The 25,346-nt window shown below is 32.9% G+C and overlaps 1 long non-coding RNA gene across 1 annotated transcript; it reads right to left on the reverse strand.

The window, feature by feature from the left end:
• On the reverse strand, positions 1-24,814 carry LOC133202244 (uncharacterized). The gene is made up of 5 exons (XR_009723231.1): positions 24,734-24,814; positions 17,660-17,879; positions 16,194-16,293; positions 9,228-9,312; positions 1-1,373 (listed from the first exon to the last, which is right to left on the reverse strand). It is a non-coding gene; the product is annotated as an uncharacterized LOC133202244 (long non-coding RNA).
• Positions 24,815-25,346: the final 532 nt, after the last annotated feature.

Consider the following 25,346-nt stretch of genomic DNA (forward strand, 5'->3'; position numbering starts at 1 on the left):
ACATGTGACCTCGGTTTATACAGTCTCCACGTCCCACAGTTGGATTCGAACCAGCGACATAAGGATCAACTCCTTACTCCGCAACTCTAGAGCTTTAACCACTGCACCATGTGGGCATATTAGTAATGCAACATAAAAATATTTTTAGTGTATGAAATTTGATGAGAATATCTTAAAATAGTTTCTTTAACATTGAAATCGAAAAAGTTGGATATAGATGATAAATTCCCACCAAATTCTGTTAAGTGCATAAGCTCACATAAAATTATATTTAATGGTTTCTTTAAAACTAAGCAAAATGCAAATTTAAGAAAAGTGAGGTCCAGGTCACAGGAAAGTTCAAGGTCATACATTTTTGATGCAGTTGAATAGTTCTCACTAATACGCATAAGCAAAATAAGTTTGATAAAAATATTTTGAATGGAAACCGTTTAATAAACACTGAGCTAATCACCATTTCAAGAAAAATGAAGTCAAGGTCAAATGAAATGTCAAGGTCAAAAATGTTGATACAGTCAAATACCTTACATCAGTCTGTATCAGAATATGAAGTTTGACACTAATTTAGAAAAAGTGAGGTGAAGGTCAAAGGAAAAATCAAGATCAAAAAATGTTGATGCAGTTGAATAGCTCTCATCAGTATGTATCAGCAAATGAAGTTTGATTACGCTATCCTGAATGGTTTCTTTAAAACTGAGCTAAACACTTATTTAAGATAAGTACGGTCAAGGTCAAAGGAAAGGTCAAGGTAAAAAAATGTTGATTCAGTATGTATCAGCATATGAAGTTTGATTACACTATCTTGAATTGTTTCTTTAAAACTGAGCTAAACACTAATTTAAGAAAAGTGAGGTCAAAGTTAAAGGAAAGGTCAAGGTACGTTGATGAAATTGAATACCTCTTATCAATATGTATCAGCATATGAAGATTGATAAAAATATCTTGAATAGTTTCTTTGAAACTTAGTTTTGAACTGAGCTAAAAGCAAAGCGGAATGGAAGGACAGACAGAAGGTTGAAAGGACGGAAGACGGACATAACAAACTCTATATGCCCCAGCCATATTCATGACAGGGCAGAAAAATTTCTAGTGTACTGAAATTCAAAACTGCAGTAATTGATAATTTTTTTTTTAATATAAATTCTACATCAAAAAACATATACAAACTTTTTTGATAATTTATTCTATTCAAAGCAATAAGAAATGCATCTGTCTGCACTGCTTAAAATTGATAAGAAGGTTATGACATAACTAAAATAATGACCATGTCCACATTAAATTTAAAATATAATGAGTGACAATTCACTTCACCTTTTCTTCATTCCATTGACTTTTCTTTCTTTAAAAAATTGTGCTTGTGTACTACTCCATCTCTAAAAAATAACATACAAATGAAAGTTTATGGCACTCAATGAACTCTCTCATCCCTTCCTTTACTGTTCAAGAAAAAAAAAATGCATACATGTACCACAAGCATACTTTAAATATGTGACTAGACTTTATATTTTCATACGTAATGTCACCAACTTTATAAAGAATTGTGAATGCATTTTAAAGGTGAGCACATGTGAATTGAATTAAAAGTACCAGTATTTTGCAATACGTAGTATTGCGAGTATCTCACAATTAACTAACTTACATCCGCTCTTTAATTAGCATGGGAGTCAAGGAAGCTCTAAATCTCACAAGATTTCTGGGGCATAACATTACAGTGGTGACAATGGAATGATTCGAACAATCATTATGCTGAAACTACAATGTATTGCCAAGAGTTGAACTCCAAATAGTAGATTTGTCAAGTAAGGAAAGTTTAGAGTATTTTATCAACTTTCAAAAGTAACGATTTTCATTTAGAATTTAATAAGAAAAGTCTGCTTAGTAAAAAGTATCGTAAAACATAGGTAATCAAAGATTACGAAGCTCACCTCGACGAATGTTATCTACATGTAAGGCAAATTTCACATCATATTTTTTTTCTAGTTAGGGTACATCCCAAGATCAATATCCATGCAAGTTTGGTTTAATTATAGATCTGCTCAAAAAACTTTTGACCTGTTTAGTAATCAAGAAAATTTTGGTCAGTTCCAACATCCAAAGCAAGTCTGGAAGTTTTCATCCTTAGATGCACCATCTATGCAAGTTTAATCATAACAGGCCATAATATTATATAGCTACTCCAAAAAATTACCCTGGTCACTCATCTGGAAAATGTATGTCAGATTCAGAATCCAAGGCAAGTCTGGAAGTATCCATCCCTAGATACATCATCCATGCTAATTTGGTTAAAATATGGCTAAAATTCACTCATGTAGAAAATCTAGGTCAGATCCAGCATTCGAAGCAGGTTGGTTAGTGTACATCCCTAGATGCATCATCCATGAAAGTTTGGTCCAGGTAGGGCTTATAGTTACTTGGGAACGAGACTACTCCTAAATCTAAACCTGGTCTCACATGTGGAAAATCTAGGTCAGATCCAGCATCCGAAGCAAGTGTGGTAGTGTCCATCCCTGGATGCATCATCCATGCAAGTTTGGTCCGGGTAGGGCTTATAGTTACTTTGGAATGGACCTGCTCCTAAAACTTTAACCTGGTCACTCATCCGGAAAATCTAGGTCAGATCCAGCATCCGAAGCAAGTGTGGTAGTGTCCATCCCTAGATGCATCATCCATGCAAGTTTGGTCCGGGTAGGGCTTATAGTTACTTGGGAATGGAGCTGCTCCTAAAACTTTAACCTGGTCACTCATCCGGAAAATCTAGGTCAGATCCAGCATCCGAAGCAAGTGTGGTAGTGTCCATCCCTAGATGCATCATCCATGCAAGTTTGGTCCAGGTAGGGCTTATAGTTACTTGGGAATGGACCTGCTCCTAAAACTTTAACCTGGTACACATCTGGAAAATCTACATCAGATCCAGCATCCGAAGTAAGTGTGGCCATGTCCATCCCTAGATGCATCATCCATGCAAGATTGGTCAAGGTAGGGCTTATAGTTACTTGGGAATGGAGCTGCTCCTAAAACTTTAACCTGTTCACTCATCCGGAAAATCTAGGTCAGATCCAGCATCCGAAGCAAGTGTGGTAGTGTCCATCCCTAGATGCATCATCCATGCAAGTTTGGTCCAGGTAGGGCTTATAGTTACTTGGGAATGGACCTGCTCCTAAAACTTTAACCTGGTCACTCATCTGGAAAATCTAGGTCAGATCCAGCATCCGAAGCAAGTGTGGTAGTGTCCATCCCTAGATGCATCATCCATGCAAGTTTGGTCCAGGTAGGGCTTATAGTTACTTGGGAATGGGACTTGCTCCTAAAACTTTAACCTGGGACGCCGACGCTAACGCCGACGCCGACACCGACGCCGACGCCGGGGGTATAGCATAAGCTCATCTCGACTTCGTTGAGGTGAGCTAAAAATGCAACATACAGGATTAGCTCCTCTCAAAAATTTATTAGGCTGGTTCAGTGCATGTTTAGCAAGATATTTCTCTAGGATATCTTTCTTATCAGTCCTTATAAATTCCACAATGATCGATCATGCATTGCATTCAATAGTACACTGCCCCCATCCAACAGACGTTTCCTACCTCCGTGAAAGAGTTCCGCTAATTTAAGTAATCGTGATATCAAGTATTGTTGTTTATCCTTAAACGTATGTCAATAAAAAAAAATTATTTCAAACAGATCAATGCTTAAGTTTTGAGATTATCACCCTTGGTATGCTTTTTTGTTTTTTTGTATGGACGAGAGATTTGTTTATTGACAGCTGCTTTTTCATTAAAAGTGGAACTCAAAAACTAACTTATCTTGTCATTTGCAAAATTATTTGTAAAAAACACTGATTGTACACACAAGTACTCTGAAGTTGATATTAAAAAGATTCTTGAGTTTCTGATTGACAATATCTATGTGGTTTTTAGAGACAAGGTCTTCCAAAAATCTCTTGGAATTTCCATAGGTACCAATTGTGCTCCGTTATTATCAAACCTATTTTTGTATTCATACAAAGCAGAATTTATTTAAAATCTTATACATGAGAAGAAGAAAATACATGCTGTCGCCTTTAACATTTAGATATATTGACGAAGTACCATATTGTCAGGTGTAAAGGCCGTAGTCTTGTAATAGACACACCCCCAAATTTGGGGGGAAAATCCTGAGAGAAATGCTACCCCAAAAATGCGGATGTATCTCTTATTTTCACAGCACAACTATTCCAAAGAAAAAGTTTAAAAAGTTAAAATATTCATATTATTTCAAAAACAAAAGTAGGATACAACTTCTAATTTTCTTGGAAAATTCAGTTTACATATAAGCTTTATTTATAAGTATTTAAGCATAGTCTGTATTTTAATTATTATTTGATTGGTATAAATTAAAAATTAAGTCCTGTATTTTTTTTCCCTATAACCCTAAGCATTTTACAATATTGTGCTGAAAATGCATTCCAAGCAGGTGTCTGTGTTTACGTAAACAAATCATCCCAAGCGTAATTAATGTCACACTTATGTATACAAGTGATACCAGGTAACTAAAAAGGTGTGTAAAATATTTATCATTAAATAAACTTTACTGATTACAAGTGTATTGTTTAAAATGGCAGTTGTTTCAAAACCAAATGGCCGGAAATTGTTATATAAATAAATATGACCTACATTAGGGTCGAGAGGAGTTAAATTTGGCAGTGATGATATCCAAGTTAGAAAAAGACAAGAAAACATTGATGTAACCATCAATTGTCGCCCGGGAAATTAATAAAGTAAACAATGGAAATGAGTCTTGATCATCAAACCACTTCGATATGTGTGACAAAGGCATGCATCTAAATGATGGAGACGATAGTCGAGAATATTTTGAAAACTTATAGTCGGATGAAATTCGAACAAAAAACGATACCCTTTTAAACTTTATCAATTCCTCAAGTAAATGTTGGCTGCATAAAATATAAATTGAAACCAGACACATGCATCACCTATTTTCAAAAATGTCTTTCACTTTAAGAATATAAAACACGAACTGTGTAAAGTACGTTTTTACGTTTTTATGCGATAAGTAAAATTCGATGTTCTAAAAAAAGGGACCTGTCGTTTTTTCGATAGTAAATGATAAGCAACTTTATGTATTAAATATGAAAAACATATATATTTTATAGATTCACTTTATGGAAGTAAATATATTGTGTATCTCGTAATTTATAAAGGGAAAGAAGATTCTGATAAACAATGTTTTTAATGTTTAGAAAACCTTTAATTCTGAATAACTTCTCCCACCTCAATCCCCATATACCAACACTTAAACTTATATGTATAGAGCAGCCCGGTCCTCCGGGCTGCAATAATTTATTTTAAATATACATATATATATATTTAATTTTGAATAATATTTTAATGGAAATATCTTTTTATATTTCTGTTTGTTGATTTATTTATCAGCGATCTGTCATACGTGACTATCATTCAAGAATTGGGGAATAATATGTAATAAACTTACAATGTGGTAACAGTGAAAATCACTCATAAGAGTTAAGGACATTGGCAAGGTTCCTGGTTATTGTATAGAATTTTTCTAGAACTTTTGAGTAGGTTTAAATGCACTAAACATGCTATATTCTGGATCGTTTTACCTACCAATCCAACATTCTTTTTTAGATTTTGTCAAATTAGTGTTTTTACAATTCTTAATGCATTTCCTATGTAAAATGTTGATAAAAGGGACCTACAAAATTTTTCACCATAATATTTCTTCAAAACTCATTTATTTCATACAGTTTCTGTATTATATACATTATTGTATCTTCATTTCCTATGATTTCTAAATATTTTGGCTGAAAATGTATATATAGAAACAAGACATGGATATACCGGCACCGATCATCATTTTTGAGTTGCGTCCCTTAACAGCTAAAATTGGTCAAGAGACTGGTTGATTGTTTTTATCATGTAATTGACTGAATTGATTGAAACACATTGTCATAAAAATATTGGCATGGATTTATTTTTAACTTTATTCGTAATTACTAAATGCTGATTCCTTCACACGACCTAAGAACTGTTCTCAGTCGGCATGGTCGACCTACCTTTTAGTATATGTGACATCCAGCATACTGAGCATAACAATGGTAAATGACGACCTGTTGGCTCTTTGTCCCTGAATACAATGCACAACAAAACCATTACTACTTTTCTTTCATGTTGTATAGATGATTCTACCCGTTGAAGGAAGTGCACGTGCTTTTGTTTACCTCTGTAAAATACGCTTTATTAGTTTTCACCGCTTAGAGAATTCTACACGGGAGATCACTCTCAATCACTATTTTATAAGGAAAAAACCCATGTATTAAACCTTTTTTCTCCGGAAAACCCTGCCTTGCCAATGTCCTTAAGAAAAAATGTCCAGAAAAAGGGGTTGAATTTAGTTCCTATGTAATGCACGCACCCACACTTTTGAACAATTTTTCTGAAAAAAAAAGTGTGTCCGATACACGTGACTTTACGGTATTAATTATTTCCATTCATATTTCAACACAATTATCCCAATGAGCTTGATAATTTAAAGATACCACAGAGTCCAGGGATCGACATTAACCGTTGTCCGATTGCCCGGGGCAAGTTAATTCCCAGTTAAGGCAAGTGAAAATGCCAATGTACTTGTCCGATTGGGCAAGTGAATATTTCAGATAAAAACTTTTATTTTTTTTTTCATATCTTGCATTAGTTTTAAACAAAACAATAACACTTTCTGCCAAGAACATATCAAAAATAGTTTCTTAAACAAGAATAGTTTGTTTTTTCACTCAGAGAACACCAGTTATTCTCGGCAAACAATGTATTCTGATCAGGATATGTATGTTTCAAAACATAACAACTGTTTTCCTTTAGTGTGGCCTCAGTTTTCCAGAGAAAAAAATCAAAATAATATATATATATTTAAAATATGAATTTTATTTTATAGAAAATATATACTGCTGCATGGCAGTGCAAGTTTTCAGGATAAATGAAAGGACAGTGGTATACATGTACAGAATTTACAATTGTAGGATAACTGACACATCAACATTTTTTCTTGGCAGTTAACTTGCCAATAGAAAGTACTTTATTGCATATAAATTAAATTACCCGTATTTTCTTCTTTCTAAGGTTTGGGCAACCAAGTTTTGCATTTGGACAAGTCAAAATTTGTTGTCCCAAAGGACAAGTGAATATGAAAGTTAAAGTCTATCCCTGGAGTCTGACACATCTGTTTCATATTTTGATAATTTTCTATAAAAAGAGGTTAATACCTAACAACAAACCTTTATGACTAACTTTTCAATCATTAACTTCCCTTACTTATGCAGCAATATACCCTCATCACCTGCATACAGGGTTCATATCTCTCTGTTGATTCGATACGCAAGAGCATGCTCTACATATGAACAATTTCTAAAACAAAGTAAGTTATTGACAAACAAGTTGATGAAACAAGAATATCATCAGTCTTGTTTTAAGTCATCATTACGATAGTTATATGGTCGATACAATGACCTTGATGCTTGTCAGAAAATACAATCTATCATTAAGTCAAGTGCTGATTGACGTTTTAAATCTAATTTCCAGGCCATTATTTACACACTGAATTGCATACAGATTTTTCTAATTTTTCCCGGATCATGACAGGAAGCACACCGTGCGTGTGACTGGTCAGCAGGGGATGGTCACTCCTCCATGGCACCTGATCCCACCTCTGATGTTTTAGAGGTCCGTATTGTTCTGCTCCTGAATTGTATTGTTTGAACGAACTTTTGAGCTTTAATACTGTTTGTTATCTCCATATATTTCATAAACCTGCTAGTAGGACATGTTCAATATACTGGTCTATAACTGTTTATTTGGATGCACTAATCAGCTCAAAATTTAAATAATAAATACCAAAAATATCTGGGAAAAAAAACACACTGGAAAAATCTTATAATAATACGAAGAAAGAAAAATGGATCTCTAATATATAGGCATCTGATCACTGCACGTCAGGATTCTAAATGAAACACCGACTCTTTCCCCTCGTAATAATTTTAAAGATTCCACTATTTTTTTTTTAGAATAAATTTGTACAATCTAGGAAGTGTCTTCTCTCAAAGGGATTGATGATTCATTTGTTTTCAATCATCCTAATTAAAACTAGATTTTATAAAACGAAATATGGAGACAATGAATAGTATTTAAGCTCAAAAGTCCATTCAAATTATGATTTGAGCAGTGCAACCTCTACCTCAAAAACATCCGAGGTGGGATCAGGTGCCTTAGAGGAGTGAGTATCCACTGCCGACTGTCACTCTCACTGCCAGACTCCAGATGATTCTTCATTAAACCTTGGCTGTAACTGTAGGTAACTTCATATGTGTCTCCACCTATCATTAGTGAAACAACTGCCTGTTTACTGCTTAGAGAAAAGTAACACTTAGAAAAGGATAATAAACAAGAATCTGATATACCATGAAAATCCTTAATAGTAGTAAGGAAACACTTAAAACATTACTTTCCAAGAAACATGCATTTAATATTACATGTACATAATTAATTTATAAAATTTTAATTAGGGATGGAAATAAATAATATCCAAACATGAAACAGATGTGTCAGACTCTGTGGTATCTTTTATTTCAAGCTCACTGGGGTATAATATATATAGTTGACATATGAATGGAAATAACTGTTGTTAATTGATAATATATCTCACTGTCGAGTTCAAGACCACAGCAAGTGTTTTCTTCTTCTCATGTATAAGATTTTGAATAAATTCTGCTTCATATGAATATAAAAAGAGGTCTGCTAGCCTAACAACAAGTTGCAATTGGTACCCATGGGAATTCTGAAAGATTATTGGAAGACCTGGTCTCCAAAAACTACATATATATTGTCAATCAGAGACTCAAGCATCCAAAAACCTGTATTACTAAAGTATAGCTCAATATGATCACCAAAATCATCATTGCTTGACATAATATGCATGTATAATCTTTCTTTAATATTAATTACATTTTAAAAGGCCCTAATTAAGCCATCATTTTGACATTTATTTAATCATGATTGTGTATACTTTATCAACAATCTCTGCCACTTTCATGCGGATATGGCTTCTTTTTGTGTTTCTCTTGTTGAAGAGCTACAATCTCCAAACTTGTGTATTGAGTATAATAACTTTCATCCTTCTCATATTGGCCTAGGTGAAAACAGATAATACTACAGGTCACTTACTCAGAAGGATTACTTGATTTTGTTGATCATGTTGATTGATGGTAGTCTGCACAGTAGCGCTAGCAGTTTCTTTTTTACCATTTCACTGTGAAAAAAAAATGTGGAACTTATTAAATATTAAAAATATTTACCACTACATTAGCATTGGTGATATGGTCATTGCTCTTTTTTGTAACAAATCAATTAATTACTGCACCTTTATCATGTTTATATAGTATGAATTATATTGCATGTACTTTCGATCAATCTATTTAAAAAACATCAGATTAATTACCAATAGGTTCTTGAATTTTTAGTTTCTGTTGCATTGGGCTGAAATTACGAGAAAAACTTTATTTTGAACAAGCATTTATATGTACAGTATTGTACTTGCATACTTAAATACCTACTTTAATTAAGATTAAACAAGCATTTTGAGAGTATTGCATTAGCAATACTAGTCCCCTACCGGCAAGTGTAATCTGGTTCCCACTAAAAATTGAATTGCCACAATTCCATTAAAAATCATTGATTAAGAAGCATAACAAAATGCAAACTTGAACTGTAACTCATCAAGATACACTTACATACCAAAACTCAGCTCAATATCTGCAAGCGTTTAGAAAAAAGTGCGGAAAACAAATGGGACAGACTGAAAGAGGGACAGACAGACAGATGGACAGACTCAGAGGAAACCTATAGTTCCCTGGTTTCACCGGTAGGGGACTAATAAAAAAGTGGGAAAAAGCCACCCTGTTAAGCCCTACTTTCGTCTCCCATGGTGAGCAGTGGAAAACGGTCTTATGCTTGGATATGTTGTACATGTACTTTGTATCAATCTGTACCTGCATAATCCATTGGCTAATGAAAGAGGCAATGTATTCGTAATGTAAACTTTTAAATGTAGTGGTAATGTGTACATTTTTTGCAGCGGTAATGAGTATGTAGCAGTAAATAATTACCATTTTGAAAATGTAGCGGTAGTGATATTCACCTGGATAAAGAAATGGTCTATCTATTCCAATCACATTTTTGACAAGATAGGGCACTTCTTATTTGCTGTACATATAATTGTTTTCATTTTCACACTGCTTTTTGGGAAGATTGGGAAAATAAAGACCTTTTAGGAAATTTTGGAATAACCATTATACGTACTTTAAAATCATATATATTGGGTTTCCGGTCTTCGTTATCAACTAAATTTGTTTTATAAAACAGAGGAATATGAATAACAAGTTAAGTTATTACCGGTATATATCCAGCTATATTTTCTTTAATTTTTGGGAGAAATTACTATTGGGAAAATTAACACATTTATTGGGAAAAAAGGCACCTTTTTTTGAATTGGGAGTGGGGCCCTTGAACGGCCCCAATTATAGACAATTGAGAGCCCTGTTTCATATTTGAGAGGTCGATTTATAATCTTCGTTCTTCATTTTTTTTAAGCTTTGGGTGTGTGTTGATTACAACACATATGTTAAGTGACTTATCTTTAAGTTATTGTCAAAGAAATTTCAAGTCTGTTAAAATCTTAATGTTTAAATAACTTGTGCCCTGTACGAAATAAGATTTTGTAGCAAATAATCTTTACAACCGAGCTGCAATTTTCCCCAAGTTATCAGGCTGAAAAAGGGGGTGCATATTTAAACCAATGCATATTATATTCGGCAAGATATGGTAACTGCTTGATTGTCACATTTCAGTTTGAAACATGTTACAAGTTTTATTTCAAAAAATGAAAATATTATTGAAAAAGTAAATACAAATACTCATTGACAAAAACTATTTACTAGGGATGGCAATTTCTAACCGGTTAACTGATTACTCGGTTGGAACGATGGCAATCGGTTAGAAAATCTGCAATCAATTAGTCGTAAAAAAAATTTAATATATGTAAAACTGAAGGCAATGTACTAAAATTCATTTTCAAAATAGAATTTCCTACCTAAACATTTAATTTAGCATTTTCATTTATTTATTTAGGCTGATTGGGAGGTCATTATGGCTCTCCAGATTAAAATTGTGGGGTAATTGGTCAGTCCGAGATATGTTAATTACTGTTAAAACATCATGTCGTTACCCCGACTGTCCTCTAATTCTTTAATGATAATAATCACCGTTGAGCACCATGAATTGGTGTGTGTGTATCTTTTGCAGTTATCTATCACATTAGATTATAATACAAACATTGTAAATTAAGGGGATGAAGGACACATGGTCACATGACTCTTTTTATCTACGTCATAATCTCCGTTTATATAAGTCCAAAACGTGTAAAGCATCAGTTCTTGTATAATTTTTTGACATTTTTTTTTTAACTTAAATTGCCATCTTATATAAAAAAGTAAAAAGTTTTAACATTCATGTAAACATTAACAAATTATGAAAAAGATTGATCCACTCCTCTGTTTCCCTAAACTGCGCGTCCATAAGTCGGTGACGTCATACACGATCTATTAGTACAGCAAGATCATACTCGGTGAATACAGGGGCGGTATTATTATGTAAAATCAGGTCATAATCAGTATGTGATGAAATATTTTGAGAAACGGGGAACATAAAAATTATGATTGCATGGCTGATGACAGAAATCTTATGTAGGCATATCTTATTTCGCTTATTTAGCTTACGTGTGACTTCATAGTTGGTTTTTCCCGTACTCAAGAAATGTAAATATGACATGTTTTGTCATGCTTATGTCCTCTGTAATGATGTCCTGTGCAATATTGAGGTCAGCTTCACCATTCAAAATTTTTAAAGTTAACCAATAATTTGAAGGACTTGCATTTCAACATAAATTTAAAAATATTGAATGATAGAATTTTTTGTAAATTACGTTTTTTTTGTTGCTTAAGTTGTCTCAAAAAGTACGTAATTTTCCCTATCCAGATGCGGTGTGACAGGATAAAATTGCTTTTTCGAATTTTAAACCTATTCATACTCTGAAATATTTTAAGAGATACATGTCCACTTGCATATTTTTTTTATATATGCTTAAAAAATCCCATTATGGACAGAGTATTGGGCCTGGAAACATGAAGAATTAAAACTCCACTTAGATACTGCAGGGCATAGTATTTGTCAATCAATATCTCTAAAATAAGGTCAGAAACCTACTGATATAACTGCTTTAAGATATGTGGGACATACTAAATTAGAAATATACAAAATATGAAAAAAATTGAATGACAACGATTTTTTTGAGCTCAAGGTCCTTCTTCCCCTTAAGTGATACAATTTAGACTTAGTTTTGATTATGGTGATAATGAAGAATGAACTTGTGTGACATCCGCTCATGAAAATTATCCACGATATCTCAGGCATGGTTCATGGTTTTCTGAATTTTTTCTTATCTATTGAAAAAAAATATGCACGTAGTTTTATGATCAAGAAAGACAAATAGAATGATTTTGACCTCTAACAACTTTTTTAAAGACTTCTTGTGCATAGGAATAGAGGTACTTGAAAAAAGTCAAGAAAATGACATTGTGTAGTTTGATACGATTAACCGGTTAATTGGTCGGAACATTTTGCGGTTAACCAATTTGCAATTCTGTATTCGATTGCCAGTGGCTGCAACGTTATTGTTGACAAAAGAATCGTGTAGAATCGTTCGTGTAACATGCGTGATCGTTCGTGTAATGTGCGAGATCGTGCGTGTATCAGACTCAATCGTTTGCGGTTTTAATCGTGCGTGATCGTGCGTTAAGAAACGTGTAAATTTTGTTTTGTAAGTTTTTATTGGAATGTTTTTGTTATACAAGCATTTCACTTGTCTGTTTTTTTTTCAATCCAAATTAAAAAGAAATGAAGCGTGATTTACATAACTGAAAACAGAATGAACTAATTATCGCTTGGAAATAAACAATATAGTAAGTCGTACAATATTGTGTTCTCGTCAAATAGCATGATTTTTTTTCTGATAAACCGTACTTAGATGTTTGATTTTTTTCTCTGATGTTAATTATATTTATTGCTAATTATGGTCAAGATATTTTTAAAATCAATAGATCAAAAATAAACATTTTTACAAATGAATAATTCTCAATGCTTACATAAGTATTTAGTCGGTGAATGTACATTTACACGACATGATTCTCGGGGTTTCGTTTATCAGTGTTATCTCTGGAGGTTACTTTTGATTATTTTTTTTAATTTCTGCAAATAAATGATTTGTAAAATAATTGTTGATTTTAGAGATTCACAAATTGAAATGTGGATATAACTTATAATTTAATTCATTTTCATGCCATTTTTTTCAAACTTATCCCTTTCTGCATATTATGAAATCCAATTCAATCAAAACTCACGGTCCACCTACATGTACATCTTCTGATAGAACGAGAAAAAAACAATCAGTTTTCTAAAGTCAGAGAATTACATAAATAATTTTTTGTAATCTAAAATAATTCATAAATCTTACATGTATTTAGTTCCAGAAATATCCATTTCTATTTTTTTTTTTTCATTTTTCAAAGTCGATGAAATAAAATCAATCATTATTTGAAATCTAAGATAAGTATTAAGCCTTATTTCTTTTTGAAAATATCCATTCCTAAAGAATTTGAACTATTTTGCGTTAAGAATCGTGCGTTTCCGTTAGCAATCGTGTAAGATTGTGTAACGTGTAGAATCGTGTGTGTGAAGGATCGTTCGTGTAACAGATTTTATTGTGTGTGAATCGTGCGGAATCGTTCGTCTAACGTGATCGTTCGTGTAAGTTGTCAACAATAACGTTGCAGCTACTGTATCTACTAAGTGGTTAGTATGTAAATTGTAACTGGTTACAAAACTGGTTATGAAAATTTTAACTGGTTATGATCTTTCTTAATAGTTAATAAACCAGTTAATCATTGCCATCCTTATTCCAAAGATACTTTGTGACAAGTTTGGTTTAAACTTGTCCAGTAGTTCTTGAGAAGAAGTTGAAAAATGTGAAAAGTTTATGCATGACCCAAGCCCTTGCTTATGCAAAAACATCCAAAAACAGATAAAAATATGTTACCATGGTTACCTAGGTAATTCAGTTAACTTATATCAAACCACACATTGTCATATAAATAAGACAAAGACTAAGTGCTTTTCAAGGGTCCAGATCAGCATTCAGTCAGTATCAAAGTATCATGGTCTTTAGAGTTTTGTATATGCCTTTTGTCTTCAATGGTAACCTGTACTTATACATGTACTTAAATATGGCCATTGAGGAGACCACTTATAATTAGGCATAAAGTAGACCAGTGAGAAAAATTGAGTAAATTGAATTAACCCTTGATATCAAGTATATACAGTATATAAATATACCATTCTAATGATCTTATTCACTATATGCATCAATACCCTGTATTATATTATACTGCATATCAAATTAAAACTTATTTATTGTGTCACAACTGAAGTGTTGCTGGACTGAAAGACATAAAGATGGACAATATGTGAATCCTATAGAGCTTTATCATTTCATGCAGGCCCTAATTAACATTCAATCAGTGATAAAGTACCTTGCACTTAGATTTTTATATTTACCTTTGTCTGCTATAGCAACCTGTACTTATACATATGATATACTTAAATATGGCCATTGAGGAGACCACTTATAATTGGGCATAAAGTAGACCACTGAGAAAAATTGTTGATATCAAGTATATACAGTATATAAATACACCATTCTAATGATCTCATTTACTGTATGCATCAATACCCTGTATAGTATTACACTGCATAAACTAAAACTTGTTTATTGTGTCACAACTGAAGTGTTAATTGCTGGCTGAAAGACATATAAAGATGGACAATGTGAATCCTATATAGCTTTAACACTTCATGCAGGCCCTAATTAACATTCAATCAGTGATAAAGAACCTTGCACTTTAGATTTTTTATATTTACCTTTTGTCTGCTATAGCAACCTAGTTCTTATACTTAAATATGGCAATTATGGAAACTGCTGATAATTGGGCATAAAGTAAACCACATAGAAAAAATTAATATACTTAATGGGAAAATTTTACTGTACTCACTGTTAACAGCAAGTACATTTATATGCATGTATTATAGATATATACAGTGGTGCCTTGTTTATCCGGACGCCTCTTTGGCTTAAGTTTGTTAAAAATAATATTGATTAATTTTGAACTGTTTCTTATTTGGGCTAGTAATTTTTTCCTAATCAGTAGCCCCTGGGCGAGTGGGATTTCCAGGAAAATTTCAACCCCTGAAGATAAGTATGAAAAAGTCATTTCTTGAAAAATTACCATCCGGATAAACGAGTCATTTTTCAATGAACTATTACGTTTTGTAGTAGAAATCGACCGTTCGGATGTGGAACATGAATTTCTGGATTAATGAGACAGAATGACATGGAAAAAAATCTATTCCCGAAAAATAGCATCTGGAAGGTGAAGTGTTCGGATAAACATGGCGCCACTGTATATACCATAAATGACTATGACCTATGGTACATATAGTCAGAGAAAAACAATCAATTAAAGCTGACCACATCTCATAAATAGGCATACACCATATTCGATTATATATCATCTACTATATCAGCACCAGGGTATACTCTTCGCATTTGTTACACCTGACTGCTTTATTGTCACAGGTATCGGAGTGGAATGGTGACACATGCTCATGCTGGTTATCTTGCATTGCCTTTGTTTATTTATTTTATTGCAGTTACGTGTACTTGTGTAGTTTGTATACTGCACTGACCTGTGCGACTATTGTAAGTTTCATTGGCATCTTTCTCTCCTGCCGTGAAAGAAGTACACAGTAATTTTTTGTTGCTACCCAGAGCTATGTAGCATACGTCAGTCTGTCTATACAGACAGGTGACAACAGATTACACTGAACAGTGACTAAGTGAGTGGCTTATATAGGGACCCTACAATATAGCGTGAATAAAGGAATATGGCGGAAAAATTCCTTTTACACAGTGTGTTCAGATTTAAAATCACTAACTTTAAAGCAAACTAATGGATTACATACCTTTTCCCATAATTCACTTCAAATTCCTACTCATCATGTACGGCTACTTCAGAATCTCACATGTATACATTCTTTGACTTTTCTATAGGAACATTATTTCCTACAATGTACAATCACATTTTAAAACATTCAAATATTACTTCCAATTGGACATAATTGGTAGTTCACAAGCGAGAAAGCTCACTCAGTAGTTGGATTGATTGTTTAATTGTATGTCGTTTTACATCCTGTTTAAGAATTTTTCACTAAAATAGAGATGTCACCATATAATGGTCAATAATCTTTTTAACAGTTTTTTTCTAAAGAGATTTCAGGCTGTCTTTACTGCAATTGTCAGTCTACATTACCACCCATTGTGGTATACTGATCCCGATTTGTTTTCATAGGATTTAAGTTTTAGTTTGTGTGATAACTGGATATCAAAAAGTTTCAAAGTAGAGTGTCATGAGCTCATCAATGCTAATTATCAAAACACTACTTCTAGAAAATCAAAACATTTAAGTTAAATTAACCATTCAAAATATTTTTTGAAAAGTAAAACAAAGGTCAAAGTCAAGTGAACTATAATGCTGGTATTTTTCATTATAATTTATGATAAATTGTGCACATGCTATTAATAGCATAGACTTACCTCTTTTAAATTATCAAAAATATGCTGAATATTGGCACTTTAAACTTTTTTATAAGTAGGTCAAAGGTAAGTTCAAGGGTCACAAGATTGGCAACCATGGTATTTAAAAAAAGTCAGAGTGCCAAGCAAAATATTAACCAAATATCAAAAACAATAAAACCTCTTACAATTCTTGAGATATAAGGTGTGACAGATGGACAGACAGACAGATGCCAGGTAAATTGATCCCTAGGTGTTGCACTGCTGTGCAGTCGACTCACAAAAAATGTTCTTCAGACTTATTTATCATTGGAATGACTAGTAAACACCAAACTGAACTTAACCTGCTTAAGTGAGCCAGTAGTGCCCAGTACAGAGCAACAAGTGCTGTGAACAGCGAGTGAAGTGTGACCGATTGATTGAGTGTTGTTTTATGTCCATTCGAGAATTATTTCACTCATAAAGAGTGAAGGGTTAAATAACTACAATAAAATGTAAGGAGGCAAGTCTGCCTCACCATAACCTGGTTCTTTGTGGCCCTATTTTTAACCTTCATACCCATCTCCACTGGGAATTCATTTCCTCCTCCCCCAACAATCACTTCATGACTCCATAAGCAGCCAAAGGCTGTAATGGGCAACTAGTTCATTAACAGCTAGGGCTATCAGGAATTCAAAGTCACTGAAGTTCTTTTGGTTTTTATGATACTATCAAACTATCAGTCTATCACTGAGTATCTGCATGCTTTAAAAGTTAGTATTTACCCCTGATTTGCTTTAATTAAAGCTTTTGTGTCTATTTTCTGCTAACAATTTATTTACAGTTTATAACTAATAAAGCAGCAAATATACCTTACCCCATGTTGCAGATTCTCTTCATCCAAGTAATTGATGTACATTGTACTTAATCTCTTCATTTGTTCATCTGGATCCTTTCACTGCATTCATACAGTACCAGTAACTGTTATATATGGATATATTTCTTTGTCAAAGCTGTCACTTTTTAGGCACAATTGCTAAGTTTGCATCTTTATCAGCATTATTTATTAATGAAATGACAAATTCCATCAGACACACCTGCAAAAATGAAAACAAAATCTATTAATTTACATATAATCATGTCCATATTCTCTTGACTTCATTATTATATAATTGAACTGTTTTATACTGCACTGCAAATATAAAGGGCTGGGATAATACACTTTCGTCTACTATTCTATATCTAATATACTATATTAGGTATCACAATATTTATGCTACAATACAGATCACAATATCTTTAATCAGTTATAATTTTTTCATTTTATATTAAAATGAGACAAAGTTTGACACCAGTCATATCCAAAGTCTCTAAAAATTTACAATTTTAGTCATGTATATGTGTTATGCAAGGGTGTATCTGTCAGTATTTCCAAAATTTATCAAGCATGACATTTAAATTGATACAAATATTTTGATTTCAGCTTTTCTTTTTCATGAAGTTCGACTTAAATATTCTTTGATAATTTTAAAATCAAAATAAAATCAAAAACTTTTAATTTCTTCATTTTATTTGCTTGGAAAATAATTATTTTTTTCTTTTGTATTTGTACGAGTATTTAGTTGAAACTAGTTCTACATGTATATTAGCTAATCAGTGAAAATCTGTATGTTTGATTTACATGCCTGTGTGTGCATTATATTACAAATCATGGGATCTGTGCTTGTAGGTGCACTCAATGTTTTAAAGTTATTCATAATTTGAGAATTATTGTCTCTTTTTTTTATTGTCAGTATATTTAAACCAATATTTTTTGGTTTTACAAAATAATTTGAATTTATATTTTCTTTTTTAAAAGAGATGATGCAAATTATAATTTCAATTTTAATTTTGTTTATATATTGTTGCTGTGATCTCAATAACCTAGATTAGAATGTTCTAATCATTAAAATGATATTGTCCTACGTTCCGTGTATTGGCAATTTATCAAAATAAGCAAGTTCAATAACTCGAACTGACTGCATTTTCTATGAACAATCCAGAGAGTTCCGAATTCAACATGGCGTGTAAAGGACAAGATAGGCTAAGACCCCTTTTTGGCCCCTGGTTTGGGGTGTTGTTTAGAATGATACAACAGTTTATCAATAGAAACCTGTTGTCACCCCTGCCAGAAAATGAGTATTGGTTCTAAGTTGATACATACAGGTCACAGGAAGATCAGAAAATATGTCAATTTCCGAATTTTCTCATTTTATGCAAATGTTCATCGATTTTACAGCACATTTTGTTTCAGAAAACATAGAGCACAAGCTTGCCTATCTACCAAATTTATATATTTCATATATATATTATTATAACAGTAACTTGATCCAAAGAGTCGTATCACGTCGAGTTGACAGGCGCGGATCATCAGATCAAACGAGACGCGAAGTGTCGAGTTTGATCTGATGATCCGCGCCTGTCAACGAGACGTGATACGGCTCTTCGGATCCAGTTACTGTTATAATGATAAATTTATTATATACCCCCTTACAACTAACAAGATATAGTTTTAAAAACTTCTGAGATTAATTTTTTAATATTTTTCCATTAAACAAAGCATTCTGTCAAGGGACTTTTTGATGCGCAAGAAAAATAACGTCATGTTTCTGTGTACTACGTCATCAATTTCAGAGAGGGCTGATATGGATTCAGAAAACCACAGTGTGGTGATCCGGAAAGTCGGATCACACCGTCATGTGATTGTGCAAAATCTACAGTAAAATCGAGTGATACACTGTTGGGTATATAATAAATACTAGTATCAGATGCATCTTATGTATAACAAGAATAGATATGGGTTACCCCATATCCAAGATATTCGACTTTTAATTTATTCGAATTTTCATTGTGCTCAGATGATTTCTAATTTTAAAAAAAGCTATTTACTGATAAAACGTCAGAGATACTCAAACTGTAGAAAGTCAACTATACAATGGCCATAAATAATCTAAAATGACATAATATTTAGGCTACTGAGTTTCAACATCTTTTGTTGAATAAAATATGCATGTACTAAGGAAACTGCATGTACATACATGTATATAACGTTACATGCGATTAGTGACTTTTATTATCACAACGTTGCAGATGCCTATAGAAATAGTTTTAATTTCACATAGAACATAGAGTAAATATAATTAACCGTATAATTTTAAAGATGTATTTAACAGCTCACTCATTTTCAGGAATATTTAATCCAAATAGCATGTTACAGGCCTGTAGCAACGTTTTCAAAGTGAAGGGGGGGGGGCTCCGAAAAAATCCCGCGTACTATTGGCCTGTGCTACATGTGTACCATCTAACTTTCCAATGATAGAATCTTCTGTAAAAATTCGAAACAAGTCCAAGCAAAGATTAAAGATAGCCCAATTTCTTAAATAGCAAAACTATAGATCTATCAAGGGTAGATTTTAATTTATTATTTAATTTTGTGCTAAAAAAGTACTATCACTCAAAGTATAGGCAGATGTTAAAGATGGGTCAACAAGAGTAATCAATGAACTCGTCTAGAGATGCATTGACGGCCGTTGTTAAACGCAAAGGAAAGTGCAAGATCGGTTGCGGCTGTGGAGCATCACTCCTTCGTCATAGAATAAAATCCGACATTTAACACTTTATATAGATTTTGAATATAGAGACGTTTTGAAGATAAACTTCATTTTTGTTTCTAGAAATGTTTTTATTTACAAAAATAGTATATTTTCGTGTTTTTAAACTGAGTAGATCAATGACTTAGCATCGTTTTAGGTAACTCAGCCCCTCTAGCCCAGTCTAGGGCTTGAGTAAAAAACCTGCACTTGTTATGAAACTGGTGTATAGTTCTTCTTCATGTCCGTAGCAAATACTGATACCCACTCTACATGATCTAAGCGTCACTAGTGAACGGTGCACATACCTGTGCTTGCAAGACCAAATAGACTAGGTTTACACACGTGCGAAGATCCTTTCAGACGGGCTTGACAAATCACGGCAAATCACGTTGCTTTGCCGAGAAGTTACGATTGCAGGTATTTAACCACATAATAACCATTCCATTATTTAAAAAAAGAGAAAAAAAACACACACACACACAGTTAATGATTAATATTCTCACTCAAAAGAAAATATACAGCAATTAACGAACAATAATCATGATAGTTATATAATTGGTGAAAAGATTTATCACTATCAATTGAAGGATGACCTATATATTTTCGTGAAAAAGACTGAGGAAGCAGCGAGCGTAGGAATATGAAAACTTTTTATTTCCTTTTCTGGGGAAAAATGATTTTCTTAAAATCTTTTTACGTTAATTTTGTTTTCTTTAACGTATTAAATATACATCATTATTCTTAACATTTGTTGTAATGTTGTATCTACTGATCATGAATGGAACTATTTTCTTCGGAGCAATTGTGTGAAGAGTACCTGACTTTAGTAATATATCTTGAATAGATAATATGCACTGATCGAATATATTAAAAATCTCAGATAGGCAAGCTTGTGCTCTATGTTTCCCGAAGTGAAAAGTATATCAAATTTGAGGATATTCCAATAGAATTGAGAAAATTCAGGAAATTGTCCTACTTCTGCACCCTCTTCTGGTCTCCGTGTAAGCTTTGAATCAAAATTAGTGCTGGTTTTAAAACAAGCATCATTTTTAGTTCTTAACTACAAACTATCACTATTTTAACTATGTTCTGATTTTTACATCAAATAAGGGGCCAGATTCTGCCGTTACCATACCTTGTCCTTTGAAGTGAGGAAAAAAGGTTGAGAAAATGAGTTGAATTTTCTTATTTCTATGGATTATTTTTTAGGTTAAAAGGCATATAAAATCTCAAAAAGGTTTGTTATGATTAATTTGATAGTTATTTTCAGTGCAATTTTTTTTGTATTCTTCAAAATCATTTCTGAGCGGATCCTTTCCAATATGCTACATTGCTAGTATATGGGACATATTCTAACTGTGGTGATCGAGGGCTTGTTCCGAGACAAAGTTAGATTGTTCTAACTAGAAATAACCCAACACATATATCTTGTAAGTCAAACACATGTATTTCGCAAATTCAATAAATAATTCCAAAAAAAAGAAGAAATCTTGTAAAAAGGTATTCCATAGAGAAAATTACCCAGAAAACGTTGTAGCATAACAAACACTGACATATACTCGAACAAAACTTAAGTTAAGTATGAAAAATAATCAGATAATGGGTCAAAATCACACCAGTGACCACCTACCCTAATCAACTGTTATCCACAAAAAAACTAGAAATATGTCCATAGGACATGAATGCCCCGCCAAGGGTATATTAGTAATGCAACATTTTAACACAAATTGAGAAAAGTGAGGTCAAGGTCAAAGGAAAGGTCAAGGTAAAAAAATATTGCTGCAGTTGAATAGCTTACATCAGTATGTATCAGCATATGACGTTTGATTCAGAAACTAATTTAAGAAAAGTGAGGTCAAGATCAAAGGAAAGGTCAAGATCAAAAAATGTTGATGCAGTTGAAAAGGTTACATCAGTATGTATTAGCATATGAAGTTTGATGAAAATATTATGAATGGTTTCTTTAAAACTGAGCTAAACACTAATTTAAGAAAAGTGAGGTCAAGGTCAAAGGAAAGGTCAAGGTCAAAAAATATTGATGCAGTTGAATAGCTCTCATCAGTATGTATCAGCATATGAAGTTTGACACTAATTTAAGAAAAGAGAGGTCAAGGTCAAAGGAAAGGTCAAGGTCAAAAAATGTTGATGCAGTTGAAAAGGTTACATCAGTATGTATTAGCATATGAAGTTTGATGAAAATATTATGAATGGTTTCTTTAAAACTGAGCTAAACACTAATTTAAGAAAAGTGAGGTCAAGGTCAAAGGAAAGGTCAAGGTCAAAAAATATTGATGCAGTTGAATAGCTCTCATCAGTATGTATCAGCATATGAAGTTTGACACTAATTTAAGAAAAGTGAGGTCAAGGTCAAGGGAAAGGTCAAGGTCAAAAAATGTTGATGCAGTTGAATAGCTCTCATCAGTATGTATCAGCATATGAAGTTTGTTAAAAATATCTTGAATGGTTTCATTAAAACAGAGCTAAACATTAATTTAAGAAAAGTGAGGTCAAGGTCAAAATAAAGGTCAAGGTCAAAAAAATGTTGATGCAATTGAATAGCTTACATCAGTATGTATCAACATATGAAGTTTGATTACACTATCTTGAATGGTATCTTTAAAACTGAGCTAAACACTAATTTAAGAAAAGTGAGGTCAAGGTCAAAGGAAAGGTCAAGGTCAAAAAATGTTGATGCAGTTGCATAGCCCTCATCAATATCTATCAGCATATGAAGTTTGATAAAAATATCTTGGATAGTTTCTTTGAAACTGAGCTTTGAACAGAGCTAAACGCAAAGTGTGACGGAAGGACAGACGGAAGGACAGAAGGACGGAAGGACGGAAGGACGGAAGACGGACATGACAAACACTATATGCCCCGGCCATATTCATGGCGGGGCATAAAAATTATATACTTATATGTCAATCTACTTCCAAAATTACATGTTTTCCAAGATCTTACAAAATTATTTTTACAGTATGTCTCTTCAAATATTTGTTTTCCTGCTTAATAGTACTGATCATGCTGATCAGATGATAATGGGTGGGTGATATTAAGACAGTATGTCCTCATAAACTTTTAGTCCCAGACCTATGAACCAGTTTTTCATTTTGAAAATGGTTATCATGGGTCCAAAGGACCCCCCTTAATGACAACAATGAGTCCCATGACAAAATCAGAGCATCCAAATCCAAGGGTCATATATTAGATATTACAGAGGAAATTCTGGTGAAATATAAAAAGTTATTTCATGAAAGAGCAAATGCTTTATTGTTGCTGTGAGTAGTTTTATAATTTTACTATCAATTGTCCAAGTAAGAGTACATGATTTTGTGTCATAAATATAATATATTGTCAACTGTGCACTTTGGTTCTATTTTTAGATCGTACATACGATCTCACACATTGTAATGTATCAGTCATAAAATGCACAGAAGCAGAATGAAGCAAAGAAATTTTAAGAAGAAATGAAAAAACAGTCAGAAATAAAAATGATTAAATTTTAAACTTCTTAGCTTGTAAGGAAAAAAAAAATGATACAGGTTACATGTATAGCTTTTACAAAGGTATAGTAATCGCTTCAGAAATGTTCCACAGTATAGACATAATCAGTGATAATCGAACTATGTTATCTAACTTTCAAATATTTTCTGATAATTGCTGGTTAATTGGCTGCAATTGTGAAATCTGACCTGTTGTTGGCAACCTTATATATACCTGTTAAAATTGTTCATGCATATCGCTTAGCACATGGATATGATGCAATCGGTCAAGTTTAAAATCGGATTATACCAAATAATACACGTTCTTCTATAAATTTATTGCGTCCATTGGGATGCACATTTATTAAAATAATGCGTCCTGAGCAAAATTTGTGCATAATTTACGCAGGATGCACACCAAAATGAATCATTGATGAACACCATATTTTTTTAGCGCAACATACAAAGAACTATGTAGCAACCTATGATCTACAGCACATGTAATTTTCATAATGCTAGCTCACATCATAAGGAATACATGTATGACTAGCTGCTTGCATGGCGCAGTGGTTTAAGTGTTTGCTTTAGAGTCACAGATAAAGGAGTTGATCCTAACATCACAGGTTCGAATCCCACTGCAGGATGTGGAGACCAGTGTTCAAATGAAACTGAGGTCCCATGTTGTAGTAGGTGCTGGCATGAACAAAATTACTCATTGCTCAAGGGTACTGAGTACAGAGGTTCTCAAGTGCTGGCTTTTCAATATGAGTGAAAAGTTATCGAAAGAAACATTATAGAAACAAATAAATATGACTATAAATAATTATCTTTTCTTACCATTATGGATGTTGTACATGTCCCTTTCGATAATGAAAAAAATCTTTTTCTGTCAACTTCTCATTTTCTCGCGCGATTTTTTCTTGCTAATCTTCTCTCCAACATACCGGAGAAGGTATTCTCGCATGTTATGTGGTACCGAACACACTATAATAAAAATAAATGCATAAATGCAAACAAGTCAACAAAATCTAATTTATTCAGAGACTTGGTTTAAAATGTCTCAGACTGTCATAAATCTCACCCTAGGCAGTTAAAAATTTCCTCAGAAATCTTGTCAGAATTTTAAAAATATAATTTCAAAAAAAAATTCATGGGAAAATATACGGCATATATATAGCCATTGTACAAAATGCAGGAATTAAACTTTCCTGGAAAGTTTAGAAATTGAAACTGTAAAAATATTATCATACCATCAAACGACAAACCATGTCCATGCTGATCAAAAGACTCAACAATGTATTAACTAACCCGATCAAAATTAAACTGAACCCGACCGAAAGTTTCTAATCTACATATGTAGATATACAAGTAATATATGTCGACTCTGCATAACAATTTTATTAAAATAAAAAAATTATTGCTTGTTATATGGTTTTATAACTAAATTGAG

The sequence above is a fragment of the Saccostrea echinata genome, unplaced genomic scaffold (assembly GCF_033153115.1).
Source record: "Saccostrea echinata isolate AGI-Se365-2 ecotype Australia unplaced genomic scaffold, CSIRO_AGI_Sech_v1 ptg000046l, whole genome shotgun sequence".
Taxonomy (NCBI): domain Eukaryota; kingdom Metazoa; phylum Mollusca; class Bivalvia; order Ostreida; family Ostreidae; genus Saccostrea; species Saccostrea echinata.